The 13,239-nt window shown below is 37.6% G+C and overlaps 7 non-coding genes across 7 annotated transcripts; all 7 read right to left on the reverse strand.

Annotated features, from left to right (window-relative positions):
• Positions 1-1,477: 1,477 nt before the first annotated feature.
• On the reverse strand, positions 1,478-1,550 carry TRNAF-AAA (transfer RNA phenylalanine (anticodon AAA)). Its single transcript has one exon. It is a non-coding gene; the product is annotated as a tRNA-Phe (tRNA).
• A 1,096-nt stretch (positions 1,551-2,646) lies between these two features.
• TRNAF-GAA (transfer RNA phenylalanine (anticodon GAA)) lies at positions 2,647-2,719 on the reverse strand. The gene has a single exon. It is a non-coding gene; the product is annotated as a tRNA-Phe (tRNA).
• Positions 2,720-4,394: 1,675 nt separating this feature from the next.
• On the reverse strand, positions 4,395-4,467 carry TRNAF-AAA (transfer RNA phenylalanine (anticodon AAA)). The gene has a single exon. It is a non-coding gene; the product is annotated as a tRNA-Phe (tRNA).
• A 1,096-nt stretch (positions 4,468-5,563) lies between these two features.
• Positions 5,564-5,636, reverse strand: TRNAF-GAA (transfer RNA phenylalanine (anticodon GAA)). The gene has a single exon. It is a non-coding gene; the product is annotated as a tRNA-Phe (tRNA).
• A 4,581-nt stretch (positions 5,637-10,217) lies between these two features.
• On the reverse strand, positions 10,218-10,290 carry TRNAF-GAA (transfer RNA phenylalanine (anticodon GAA)). The gene has a single exon. It is a non-coding gene; the product is annotated as a tRNA-Phe (tRNA).
• A 1,096-nt stretch (positions 10,291-11,386) lies between these two features.
• Positions 11,387-11,459, reverse strand: TRNAF-GAA (transfer RNA phenylalanine (anticodon GAA)). Its single transcript has one exon. It is a non-coding gene; the product is annotated as a tRNA-Phe (tRNA).
• A 1,676-nt stretch (positions 11,460-13,135) lies between these two features.
• Positions 13,136-13,208, reverse strand: TRNAF-GAA (transfer RNA phenylalanine (anticodon GAA)). The gene has a single exon. It is a non-coding gene; the product is annotated as a tRNA-Phe (tRNA).
• Between the last annotated feature and the right edge of the window lie 31 nt (positions 13,209-13,239).

The raw sequence follows: 13,239 nt of genomic DNA on the forward strand, positions 1-13,239 counted from the left end.
GGTATTTGGCCTGAGTAGGTAAGCTATGTCATCTGAATACTGAAATCTGTGTTCAAGGAGAAGTGGAAGCTGATGCAGACAAGAGTTTACTTTACAAAAAAGCATGAAATAGGAAACATTTGTAGTCGAAGCTGAATGCAAGAGAGGTGGAAGCAAATTTAGAAGGAGGACAGAAAGACAATTCTATGTTGAATTGATCCTGTTGTCGATCAGTTGATCAAATATTTTGATAAATAAAGAAAGAAAAACTTGAGCTGATACCAAGAAATATTTTGTGAGAAGCAAGAAACCTCTCAGACTTTTCCGAAACCCAGCATTGAACAAGGGACTTTTAGGTTTTCAATCTAACACTCTCCCAACTCAGCTATTTCATCCAGCTGGCCATTTTGGCTTTCTGTTGTATTTTTGATAATTGTTAAAGATAAATGCAGACCCTGGTCATTCTATCTGCATGTGCAGTTATGTGTTAAATTGTCCAATATTATTCAGCAGCTAAATTGGTCTGATGGGTGAATTTCCTTTTTAGGAGCCAAGTTAGTTAGAAGATGTTTGTAAACTATGAATGGACTTATACTCAGACACACAGACCTATATGGCGAGGGTAGGCAAACTAGGTAATCTGACTACTAACAGTTTTGTATAAGGGGAACTCGAGGCTGATGTAGGCAAAGCTTTACTTTCAATTAAAGGAAGAATTGGCAAATAAAGCAGGTAAAGTTGAATACAAGAGAGGTGGAAGCAAGTTTGACAGAAAGACAGAATGTAAAAAATATGTTGAAATGGTTGTCTTATCGATCAGCTTGATAAAAGGTTTTGATCATTATAAACAACGTCAATATGAGTTGACTCCAAATAGCATTTGTGGCATGCAAAGCAGAAGTTCAAAATGTGCCTAAACCCGGGATTGAACCAGGGACCTTTAGATCTTCAGTCTACTGCTCTCCCAACTGAGCTATTTCATCCAGCTGGCAATTTTGGCTTTCTGTTGTATTTTTTATAATTGTTAAAGAAAAATGCAGAACCTGGTCACTCTATCTGCATGTGCAGTTATGTGTTAAATTGTCCAGTATTATTCAGTAGCTAAATTGGTCTGATGGGTGAATTTCCTTTTTAGGAGCCAAGTTAGTTAGATGATGTTTGTAAACTATGAATGGACTTATACTCAGAAACACAGACCTATATGGCGAGGGTCGGCAAGCTAGGTCATCTGACTACTAACAGTTTTGTATAAGGGGAACTGGAGGCTGATGCAGGCAAAGCTTTACTTTCAATTAAAGGAAGAATTGGGAAATAAAGGAGGCAAAGTTGAATACAAGAGAGGTGGAAGCAAGTTTGAAAGAAAGACAGAAAGTAAATAATATGTTGAATTAATTGTATTGTCGATTATCTTGATAAAATGTTTTGATCATTATAAACAAAGTCAATATGAGTTGACTCAAAATAGTCTTTGTGGCATGCAAAGCAGAAGTTCAAAACGTGCCAAAACCCGGGATCGAACCAGGGACCTTTAGATCTTTAGTCTAACGCTCTCCCAACTGAGCTATTTCGACCTGCCAGCAGCTATAGTATTCAGCCTCTTTTTTTGAACAATCCCAGAACAGAGATGCAGAACCTGGATTTTCAATCTGAGGTTAGAGCTGTGTTTTAATGTGTCCTGCATTGTTCAGCAGCTAACTGGTGAAATGGGTGAGTAGCGTTTTTGGGATAAATGTTAGGTCGTTTTTCTTTTAAAACTCTAAGTGGACCAGCACTGTATTACACAGACGTATGTCGCCTGAGTAGGTAAGCTATGTCATCTCAATACTGACAACTTTGTTCAAGGAGAAGTGAAAGCTGATGCAGACAAGAGTTTACTTTGAAAAAAGTATAAAATGGGATAAATTCGTCATCAAAGCTGATGGCAAGAGAGGTGGAAGCAAGTTTAGAAGGAGGACAGAAAGACAACTTTTTGTTGAAGTTATCATGTTGTTGATCAGTTGATAAAATGTTTTGAGAAATAAAGAAAAAAAAACTAGAGCTGATTTCAAGAAATATTTTGCAAGAATGTAGGATCCCCTCGCACTGTGCTGAAAGTCAGGATTGAATCAGGTACCTTAAGCTCTTCAGTCTAACGATCTCCCAACTGAGATATTTCAGCCAACAAGTCCCTGTGGCCTCCTGATGTATTATTAATAATTGTAGACGATACATACAGAACCTGGTCATTCTATTTTCGTTTATAGTTATGTGTTAAAGTGTCCAGTATCATTCAGCAGGTAACTTGGTCTGATGAGTGAATATCCTTTTTAGGGGACAATGTAGGTAGAATTTTTTTTTCTAAACTCTGAATTGACTTATACTCTGAAACACAGACCTATATGGCCAGGGTGTACAAGCTATGTCATCTGACTACTGACAGTTTTGTATAAGGGGAATTGGAGGCTGATGCAGGCAAAGCTTTACTTTAAAATAAAGCAAGAAGTTGCAAATAAATGAGGCATAGTTGAATACAAGAGAGGTGGAAGCAAGTTTGAAAGGAAGAGAGAAAGTAAATAATATGTTGAATTGATTGGAGTTAAATCAACGCTCTTCTTTATCAAAACCTTTTATCAATCTGATCAACAACACAAACAGCTTTTGTGACATGAAAAGCAGAAGTTGAAATTGTGCCGAAACCCGGGATTGAACCAGGGACCTTTAGATCTTCAGTCTAACGCTCTCCCAACTGAGCTATTTCGGCCTGCTGGTAGTTTGGGTCTTCATCCTTTCTTTTAAACTTCCCAAGAAAATAGATGCTCAACCTCATGCTAGAGCTATGTTTTAAGATGTCCTGTATCATTCATCAGTTAACGGGTGCAATAGGTAAATAGCATTTTTCGGATCCAGGTTAGGTAGCTTTTTTTTTTACTCTGAATGGACTAGCACCATATTACACAGAGGTATTTGGCCTGAGTAGGTAAGCTATGTCATCTGAATACTGAAATCTGTGTTCAAGGAGAAGTGGAAGCTGATGCAGACAAGAGTTTACTTTACAAAAAAGCATGAAATAGGAAACATTTGTAGTCGAAGCTGAATGCAAGAGAGGTGGAAGCAAATTTAGAAGGAGGACAGAAAGACAATTCTATGTTGAATTGATCCTGTTGTCGATCAGTTGATCAAATATTTTGATAAATAAAGAAAGAAAAACTTGAGCTGATACCAAGAAATATTTTGTGAGAAGCAAGAAACCTCTCAGACTTTTCCGAAACCCAGCATTGAACAAGGGACTTTTAGATTTTCAATCTAACACTCTCCCAACTCAGCTATTTCATCCAGCTGGCCATTTTGGCTTTCTGTTGTATTTTTGATAATTGTTAAAGATAAATGCAGACCCTGGTCATTCTATCTGCATGTGCAGTTATGTGTTAAATTGTCCAATATTATTCAGCAGCTAAATTGGTCTGATGGGTGAATTTCCTTTTTAGGAGCCAAGTTAGTTAGAAGATGTTTGTAAACTATGAATGGACTTATACTCAGACACACAGACCTATATGGCGAGGGTAGGCAAACTAGGTCATCTGACTACTAACAGTTTTGTATAAGGGGAACTCGAGGCTGATGTAGGCAAAGCTTTACTTTCAATTAAAGGAAGAATTGGCAAATAAAGCAGGTAAAGTTGAATACAAGAGAGGTGGAAGCAAGTTTGACAGAAAGACAGAATGTAAAAAATATGTTGAAATGGTTGTCTTATCGATCAGCTTGATAAAAGGTTTTGATCATTATAAACAACGTCAATATGAGTTGACTCCAAATAGCATTTGTGGCATGCAAAGCAGAAGTTCAAAATGTGCCTAAACCCGGGATTGAACCAGGGACCTTTAGATCTTCAGTCTACTGCTCTCCCAACTGAGCTATTTCATCCAGCTGGCAATTTTGGCTTTCTGTTGTATTTTTTATAATTGTTAAAGAAAAATGCAGAACCTGGTCACTCTATCTGCATGTGCAGTTATGTGTTAAATTGTCCAGTATTATTCAGTAGCTAAATTGGTCTGATGGGTGAATTTCCTTTTTAGGAGCCAAGTTAGTTAGATGATGTTTGTAAACTATGAATGGACTTATACTCAGAAACACAGACCTATATGGCGAGGGTCGGCAAGCTAGGTCATCTGACTACTAACAGTTTTGTATAAGGGGAACTGGAGGCTGATGCAGGCAAAGCTTTACTTTCAATTAAAGGAAGAATTGGGAAATAAAGGAGGCAAAGTTGAATACAAGAGAGGTGGAAGCAAGTTTGAAAGAAAGACAGAAAGTAAATAATATGTTGAATTAATTGTATTGTCGATTATCTTGATAAAAGGTTTTGATCATTATAAACAAAGTCAATATGAGTTGACTCAAAATAGTCTTTGTGGCATGCAAAGCAGAAGTTCAAAATGTGCCGAAACCCGGGATCGAACCAGGGACCTTTAGATCTTTAGTCTAACGCTCTCCCAACTGAGCTATTTCGGCCTGCCAGCAGCTATAGTATTCAGCCTCTTTTTTTTAACAATCCCAGAACAGAGATGCAGAACCTGGATTTTCAATCTGAGGTTAGAGCTGTGTTTTAATGTGTCCTGCATTGTTCAGCAGCTAACTGGTGAAATGGGTGAGTAGCGTTTTTGGGATAAATGTTAGGTCGTTTTTCTTTTAAAACTCTAAGTGGACCAGCACTGTATTACACAGACGTATGTCGCCTGAGTAGGTAAGCTATGTCATCTCAATACTGACAACTTTGTTCAAGGAGAAGTGAAAGCTGATGCAGACAAGAGTTTACTTTGAAAAAAGTATAAAATGGGATAAATTCGTCATCAAAGCTGATGGCAAGAGAGGTGGAAGCAAGTTTAGAAGGAGGACAGAAAGACAACTTTTTGTTGAAGTTATCATGTTGTTGATCAGTTGATAAAATATTTTGAGAAATAAAGAAAAAAAAACTAGAGCTGATTTCAAGAAATATTTTGCAAGAATGTAGGATCCCCTCGCACTGTGCTGAAAGTCAGGATTGAATCAGGTACCTTAAGCTCTTCAGTCTAACGATCTCCCAACTGAGATATTTCAGCCAACAAGTCCCTGTGGCCTCCTGATGTATTATTAATAATTGTAGACGATACATACAGAACCTGGTCATTCTATTTTCGTTTATAGTTATGTGTTAAAGTGTCCAGTATCATTCAGCAGGTAACTTGGTCTGATGAGTGAATATCCTTTTTAGGGGACAATGTAGGTAGAATTTTTTTTTCTAAACTCTGAATTGACTTATACTCTGAAACACAGACCTATATGGCCAGGGTGTACAAGCTATGTCATCTGACTGCTGACAGTTTTGTATAAGGGGAATTGGAGGCTGATGCAGGCAAAGCTTTACTTTAAAATAAAGCAAGAAGTTGCAAATAAATGAGGCATAGTTGAATACAAGAGAGGTGGAAGCAAGTTTGAAAGGAAGACAGAAAGTAAATAATATGTTGAATTGATTGGAGTTAAATCAACGCTCTTCTTTATCAAAACCTTTTATCAATCTGATCAACAACACAAACAGCTTTTGTGACATGAAAAGCAGAAGTTGAAATTGTGCCGAAACCCGGGATTGAACCAGGGACCTTTAGATCTTCAGTCTAACGCTCTCCCAACTGAGCTATTTCGGCCTGCTGGTAGTTTGGGTCTTCATCCTTTCTTTTAAACTTCCCAAGAAAATAGATGCTCAACCTCATGCTAGAGCTATGTTTTAAGATGTCCTGTATCATTCATCAGTTAACGGGTGCAATAGGTAAATAGCATTTTTCGGATCCAGGTTAGGTAGCTTTTTTTTTTACTCTGAATGGACTAGCACCATATTACACAGAGGTATTTAGCCTGAGTAGGTAAGCTATGTCATCTGAATACTGAAATCTGTGTTCAAGGAGAAGTGGAAGCTGATGCAGACAAGAGTTTACTTTACAAAAAAGCATGAAATAGGAAACATTTGTAGTCGAAGCTGAATGCAAGAGAGGTGGAAGCAAATTTAGAAGGAGGACAGAAAGACAATTCTATGTTGAATTGATCCTGTTGTCGATCAGTTGATCAAATATTTTGATAAATAAAGAAAGAAAAACTTGAGCTGATACCAAGAAATATTTTGTGAGAAGCAAGAAACCTCTCAGACTTTTCCGAAACCCAGCATTGAACAAGGGACTTTTAGATTTTCAATCTAACACTCTCCCAACTCAGCTATTTCATCCAGCTGGCCATTTTGGCTTTCTGTTGTATTTTTGATAATTGTTAAAGATAAATGCAGACCCTGGTCATTCTATCTGCATGTGCAGTTATGTGTTAAATTGTCCAATATTATTCAGCAGCTAAATTGGTCTGATGGGTGAATTTCCTTTTTAGGAGCCAAGTTAGTTAGAAGATGTTTGTAAACTATGAATGGACTTATACTCAGACACACAGACCTATATGGCGAGGGTAGGCAAACTAGGTCATCTGACTACTAACAGTTTTGTATAAGGGGAACTCGAGGCTGATGTAGGCAAAGCTTTACTTTCAATTAAAGGAAGAATTGGCAAATAAAGCAGGTAAAGTTGAATACAAGAGAGGTGGAAGCAAGTTTGACAGAAAGACAGAATGTAAAAAATATGTTGAAATGGTTGTCTTATCGATCAGCTTGATAAAAGGTTTTGATCATTATAAACAACGTCAATATGAGTTGACTCCAAATAGCATTTGTGGCATGCAAAGCAGAAGTTCAAAATGTGCCTAAACCCGGGATTGAACCAGGGACCTTTAGATCTTCAGTCTACTGCTCTCCCAACTGAGCTATTTCATCCAGCTGGCAATTTTGGCTTTCTGTTGTATTTTTTATAATTGTTAAAGAAAAATGCAGAACCTGGTCACTCTATCTGCATGTGCAGTTATGTGTTAAATTGTCCAGTATTATTCAGTAGCTAAATTGGTCTGATGGGTGAATTTCCTTTTTAGGAGCCAAGTTAGTTAGATGATGTTTGTAAACTATGAATGGACTTATACTCAGAAACACAGACCTATATGGCGAGGGTCGGCAAGCTAGGTCATCTGACTACTAACAGTTTTGTATAAGGGGAACTGGAGGCTGATGCAGGCAAAGCTTTACTTTCAATTAAAGGAAGAATTGGGAAATAAAGGAGGCAAAGTTGAATACAAGAGAGGTGGAAGCAAGTTTGAAAGAAAGACAGAAAGTAAATAATATGTTGAATTAATTGTATTGTCGATTATCTTGATAAAAGGTTTTGATCATTATAAACAAAGTCAATATGAGTTGACTCAAAATAGTCTTTGTGGCATGCAAAGCAGAAGTTCAAAATGTGCCGAAACCCGGGATCTTTAGATCTTCAGTCTAACGCTCTCCCAACTGAGCTATTTCGGCCTGCCAGCAGCTATAGTATTCAGCCTCTTTTTTTGAACAATCCCAGAACAGAGATGCAGAACCTGGATTTTCAATCTGAGGTTAGAGCTGTGTTTTAATGTGTCCTGCATTGTTCAGCAGCTAACTGGTGAAATGGGTGAGTAGCGTTTTTGGGATAAATGTTAGGTCGTTTTTCTTTTAAAACTCTAAGTGGACCAGCACTGTATTACACAGACGTATGTCGCCTGAGTAGGTAAGCTATGTCATCTCAATACTGACAACTTTGTTCAAGGAGAAGTGAAAGCTGATGCAGACAAGAGTTTGCTTTGAAAAAAGTATAAAATGGGATAAATTCGTCATCAAAGCTGATGGCAAGAGAGGTGGAAGCAAGTTTAGAAGGAGGACAGAAAGACAACTTTTTGTTGAAGTTATCATGTTGTTGATCAGTTGATAAAATATTTTGAGAAATAAAGAAAAAAAAACCTAGAGCTGATTTCAAGAAATATTTTGCAAGAATGTAGGATCCCCTCGCACTGTGCTGAAAGTCAGGATTGAATCAGGTACCTTAAGCTCTTCAGTCTAACGATCTCCCAACTGAGATATTTCAGCCAACAAGTCCCTGTGGCCTCCTGATGTATTATTAATAATTGTAGACGATACATACAGAACCTGGTCATTCTATTTTCGTTTATAGTTATGTGTTAAAGTGTCCAGTATCATTCAGCAGGTAACTTGGTCTGATGAGTGAATATCCTTTTTAGGGGACAATGTAGGTAGAATTTTTTTTTCTAAACTCTGAATTGACTTATACTCTGAAACACAGACCTATATGGCCAGGGTGTACAAGCTATGTCATCTGACTACTGACAGTTTTGTATAAGGGGAATTGGAGGCTGATGCAGGCAAAGCTTTACTTTAAAATAAAGCAAGAAGTTTCAAATAAATGAGGCATAGTTGAATACAAGAGAGGTGGAAGCAAGTTTGAAAGGAAGACAGAAAGTAAATAATATGTTGAATTGATTGTGTTGTTGATCAGATTGATAAAAGGTTTTGATAAAGAAGAGCGTTGATTTAACTCCAAACAGCTTTTGTGACATGAAAAGCAGAAGTTGAAATTGTGCCGAAACCCGGGATTGAACCAGGGACCTTTAGATCTTCAGTCTAACGATCTCCCAACTGAGCTATTTCGGCCTGCTGGTAGTTTGGGTCTTCATCCTTTCTTTTAAACTTCCCAAGAAAATAGATGCTCATCCTCATGCTAGAGCTATGTTTTAAGATGTCCTGTATCATTCATCAGTTAACAGGTGCAATAGGTAAATAGCATTTTTCGGATCCAGGTTAGGTAGCTTTTTTTTTTACTCTGAATGGACTAGCACCATATTACACAGAGGTATTTGGCCTGAGTAGGTAAGCTATGTCATCTGAATACTGAAATCTGTGTTCAAGGAGAAGTGGAAGCTGATGCAGACAAGAGTTTACTTTACAAAAAAGCATGAAATAGGAAACATTTGTAGTCGAAGCTGAATGCAAGAGAGGTGGAAGCAAATTTAGAAGGAGGACAGAAAGACAATTCTATGTTGAATTGATCATGTTGTCGATCAGTTGATCAAATATTTTGATAAATAAAGAAAGAAAAACTTGAGCTGATACCAAGAAATATTTTGTGAGAAGCAAGAAACCTCTCAGACTTTTCCGAAACCCAGCACTGAACAAGGGACTTTTAGATTTTCAATCTAACACTCTCCCAACTGAGCTATTTCATCCAGCTGGCCATTTTGGCTTTCTGTTGTATTTTTGATAATTGTTAAAGATAAATGCAGACCCTGGTCATTCTATCTGCATGTGCAGTTATGTGTTAAATTGTCCAATGTTATTCAGCAGCTAAATTGGTCTGATGGGTGAATTTCCTTTTTAGGAGCCAAGTTAGTTAGAAGATGTTTGTAAACTATGAATGGACTTATACTCAGACACACAGACCTATGTGGCGAGGGTAGGCAAACTAGGTCATCTGACTACTAACAGTTTTGTATAAGGGGAACTCGAGGCTGATGCAGGCAAAGCTTTACTTTCAATTAAAGGAAGAATTGGCAAATAAAGCAGGTAAATTTGAATACAAGAGAGGTGGAAGCAAGTTTGACAGAAAGACAGAATGTAAAAAATATGTTGAAATGGTTGTCTTTTCGATCAGCTTGATAAAAGGTTTTGATCATTATAAACAACGTCAATATGAGTTGACTCCAAATAGCATTTGTGGCATGCAAAGCATAAGTTCAAAATGTGCCTAAACCCGGGATTGAACCAGGGACCTTTAGATCTTCAGTCTACTGCTCTCCCAACTGAGCTATTTCATCCAGCTGGCAATTTTGGCTTTCTGTTGTATTTTTTATAATTGTTAAAGATAAATGCAGAACCTGGTCACTCTATCTGCATGTGCAGTTATGTGTTAAATTGTCCAGTATTATTCAGTAGCTAAATTGGTCTGATGGGTGAATTTCCTTTTTAGGAGCCAAGTTAGTTAGATGATGTTTGTAAACTATGAATGGACTTATACTCAGAAACACAGACCTATATGGCGAGGGTCGGCAAGCTAGGTCATCTGACTACTAACAGTTTTGTATAAGGGGAACTGGAGGCTGATGCAGGCAAAGCTTTACTTTCAATTAAAGGAAGAATTGGGAAATAAAGGAGGCAAAGTTGAATACAAGAGAGGTGGAAGCAAGTTTGAAAGAAAGACAGAAAGTAAATAATATGTTGAATTAATTGTATTGTCGATTATCTTGATAAAAGGTTTTGATCATTATAAACAAAGTCAATATGAGTTGACTCAAAATAGTCTTTGTGGCATGCAAAGCAGAAGTTCAAAATGTGCCGAAACCCGGGATCGAACCAGGGACCTTTAGATCTTCAGTCTAACACTCTCCCAACTGAGCTATTTCGGCCTGCCAGCAGCTATAGTATTCAGCCTCTTTTTTTGAACAATCCCAGAACAGAGATGCAGAACCTGGATTTTCAATCTGAGGTTAGAGCTGTGTTTTAATGTGTCCTGCATTGTTCAGCAGCTAACTGGTGAAATGGGTGAGTAGCGTTTTTGGGATAAATGTTAGGTCGTTTTTCTTTTAAAACTCTGAGTGGACCAGCACTGTATTACACAGACATATGTCGCCTGAGTAGGTAAGCTATGTCATCTCAATACTGACAACTTTGTTCAAGGAGAAGTGAAAGCTGATGCAGACAAGAGTTTACTTTGAAAAAAGTATAAAATGGGATAAATTCGTCATCAAAGTTGATGGCAAGAGAGGTGGAAGCAAGTTTAGAAGGAGGACAGAAAGACAACTTTTTGTTGAAGTTATCATGTTGTTGATCAGTTGATAAAATATTTTGAGAAATAAAGAAAAAAAAACTAGAGCTGATTTCAAGAAATATTTTGCAAGAATGTAGGATCCCCTCGCACTGTGCTGAAAGTCAGGATTGAATCAGGTACCTTAAGCTCTTCAGTCTAACGATCTCCCAACTGAGATATTTCAGCCAACAAGTCCCTGTGGCCTCCTGATGTATTATTAATAATTGTAGACGATACATACAGAACCTGGTCATTCTATTTTCGTTTATAGTTATGTGTTAAAGTGTCTAGTATCATTCAGCAGGTAACTTGGTCTGATGAGTGAATATCCTTTTTAGGGGACAAGGTAGGTAGAATTTTTTTTTCTAAACTCTGAATTGACTTATACTCTGAAACACAGACCTATATGGCCAGGGTGTACAAGCTATGTCATCTGACTACTGACAGTTTTGTATAAGGGGAATTGGAGGCTGATGCAGGCAAAGCTTTACTTTAAAATAAAGCAAGAAGTTGCAAATAAATGAGGCATAGTTGAATACAAGAGAGGTGGAAGCAAGTTTGAAAGGAAGACGGAAAGTAAATAATATGTTGAATTGATTGTGTTGTTGATCAGATTGATAAAAGGTTTTGATAAAGAAGAGCGTTGATTTAACTCCAAACAGCTTTTGTGACATGAAAAGCAGAAGTTGAAATTGTGCCGAAACCCGGGATTGAACCAGGGACCTTCAGATCTTCAGTCTAACGCTCTCCCAACTGAGCTATTTCGGCCTGCTGGTAGTTTGGGTCTTCATCCTTTCTTTTAAACTTCCCAAGAAAATAGATGCTCAACCTCATGCTAGAGCTATGTTTTAAGATGTCCTGTATCATTCATCAGTTAACGGGTGCAATAGGTAAATAGCATTTTTCGGATCCAGGTTAGGTAGCTTTTGTTTTTTACTCTGAATGGACTAGCACCATATTACACAGAGGTATTTGGCCAGAGTAGGTAAGCTATGTCATCTGAATACTGAAATCTGTGTTCAAGGAGAAGTGGAAGCTGATGCAGACAAGAGTTTACTTTACAAAAAAGCATGAAATAGGAAACATTTGTAGTCGAAGCTGAATGCAAGAGAGGTGGAAGCAAATTTAGAAGGAGGACAGAAAGACAATTCTATGTTGAATTGATCATGTTGTCGATCAGTTGATCAAATATTTTGATAAATAAAGAAAGAAAAACTTGAGCTGATACCAAGAAATATTTTGTGAGAAGCAAGAAACCTCTCAGACTTTTCCGAAACCCAGCATTGAACAAGGGACTTTTAGATTTTCAATCTAACACTCTCCCAACTCAGCTATTTCATCCAGCTGGCCATTTTGGCTTTCTGTTGTATTTTTGATAATTGTTAAAGATAAATGCAGACCCTGGTCATTCTATCTGCATGTGCAGTTATGTGTTAAATTGTCCAATATTATTCAGCAGCTAAATTGGTCTGATGGGTGAATTTCCTTTTTAGGAGCCAAGTTAGTTAGAAGATGTTTGTAAACTATGAATGGACTTATACTCAGACACACAGACCTATATGGCGAGGGTAGGCAAACTAGGTCATCTGACTACTAACAGTTTTGTATAAGGGGAACTCGAGGCTGATGCAGGCAAAGCTTTACTTTCAATTAAAGGAAGAATTGGCAAATAAAGCAGGTAAAGTTGAATACAAGAGAGGTGGAAGCAAGTTTGACAGAAAGACAGAATGTAAAAAATATGTTGAAATGGTTGTCTTATCGATCCGCTTGATAAAAGGTTTTGATCATTATAAACAACGTCAATATGAGTTGACTCCAAATAGCATTTGTGGCATGCAAAGCAGAAGTTCAAAATGTGCCTAAACCCGGGATTGAACCAGGGACGTTTAGATCTTCAGTCTACTGCTCTCCCAACTGAGCTATTTCATCCAGCTGGCAACTTTGGCTTTCTGTTGTATTTTTTATAATTGTTAAAGATAAATGCAGAACCTGGTCACTCTATCTGCATGTGCAGTTATGTGTTAAATTGTCCAGTATTATTCAGTAGCTAAATTGGTCTGATGGGTGAATTTCCTTTTTAGGAGCCAAGTTAGTTAGATGATGTTTGTAAACTATGAATGGACTTATACTCAGAAACACAGACCTATATGGCGAGGGTCGGCAAGCTAGGTCATCTGACTACTAACAGTTTTGTATAAGGGGAACTGGAGGCTGATGCAGGCAAAGCTTTACTTTCAATTAAAGGAAGAATTGGGAAATAAAGGAGGCAAAGTTGAATACAAGAGAGGTGGAAGCAAGTTTGAAAGAAAGACAGAAAGTAAATAATATGTTGAATTAATTGTATTGTCGATTATCTTGATAAAAGGTTTTGATCATTATAAACAAAGTCAATATGAGTTGACTCAAAATAGTCTTTGTGGCATGCAAAGCAGAAGTTCAAAATGTGCCGAAACCCGGGATCGAACCAGGGACCTTTAGATCTTCAGTCTAACGCTCTCCCAACTGAGCTATTTCGGCCTGCCAGCAGCTATAGTATTCAGCCTCTTTT

This window comes from Triturus cristatus, chromosome 8 (assembly GCF_964204655.1).
Source record: "Triturus cristatus chromosome 8, aTriCri1.1, whole genome shotgun sequence".
Lineage (NCBI taxonomy): Eukaryota > Metazoa > Chordata > Amphibia > Caudata > Salamandridae > Triturus > Triturus cristatus.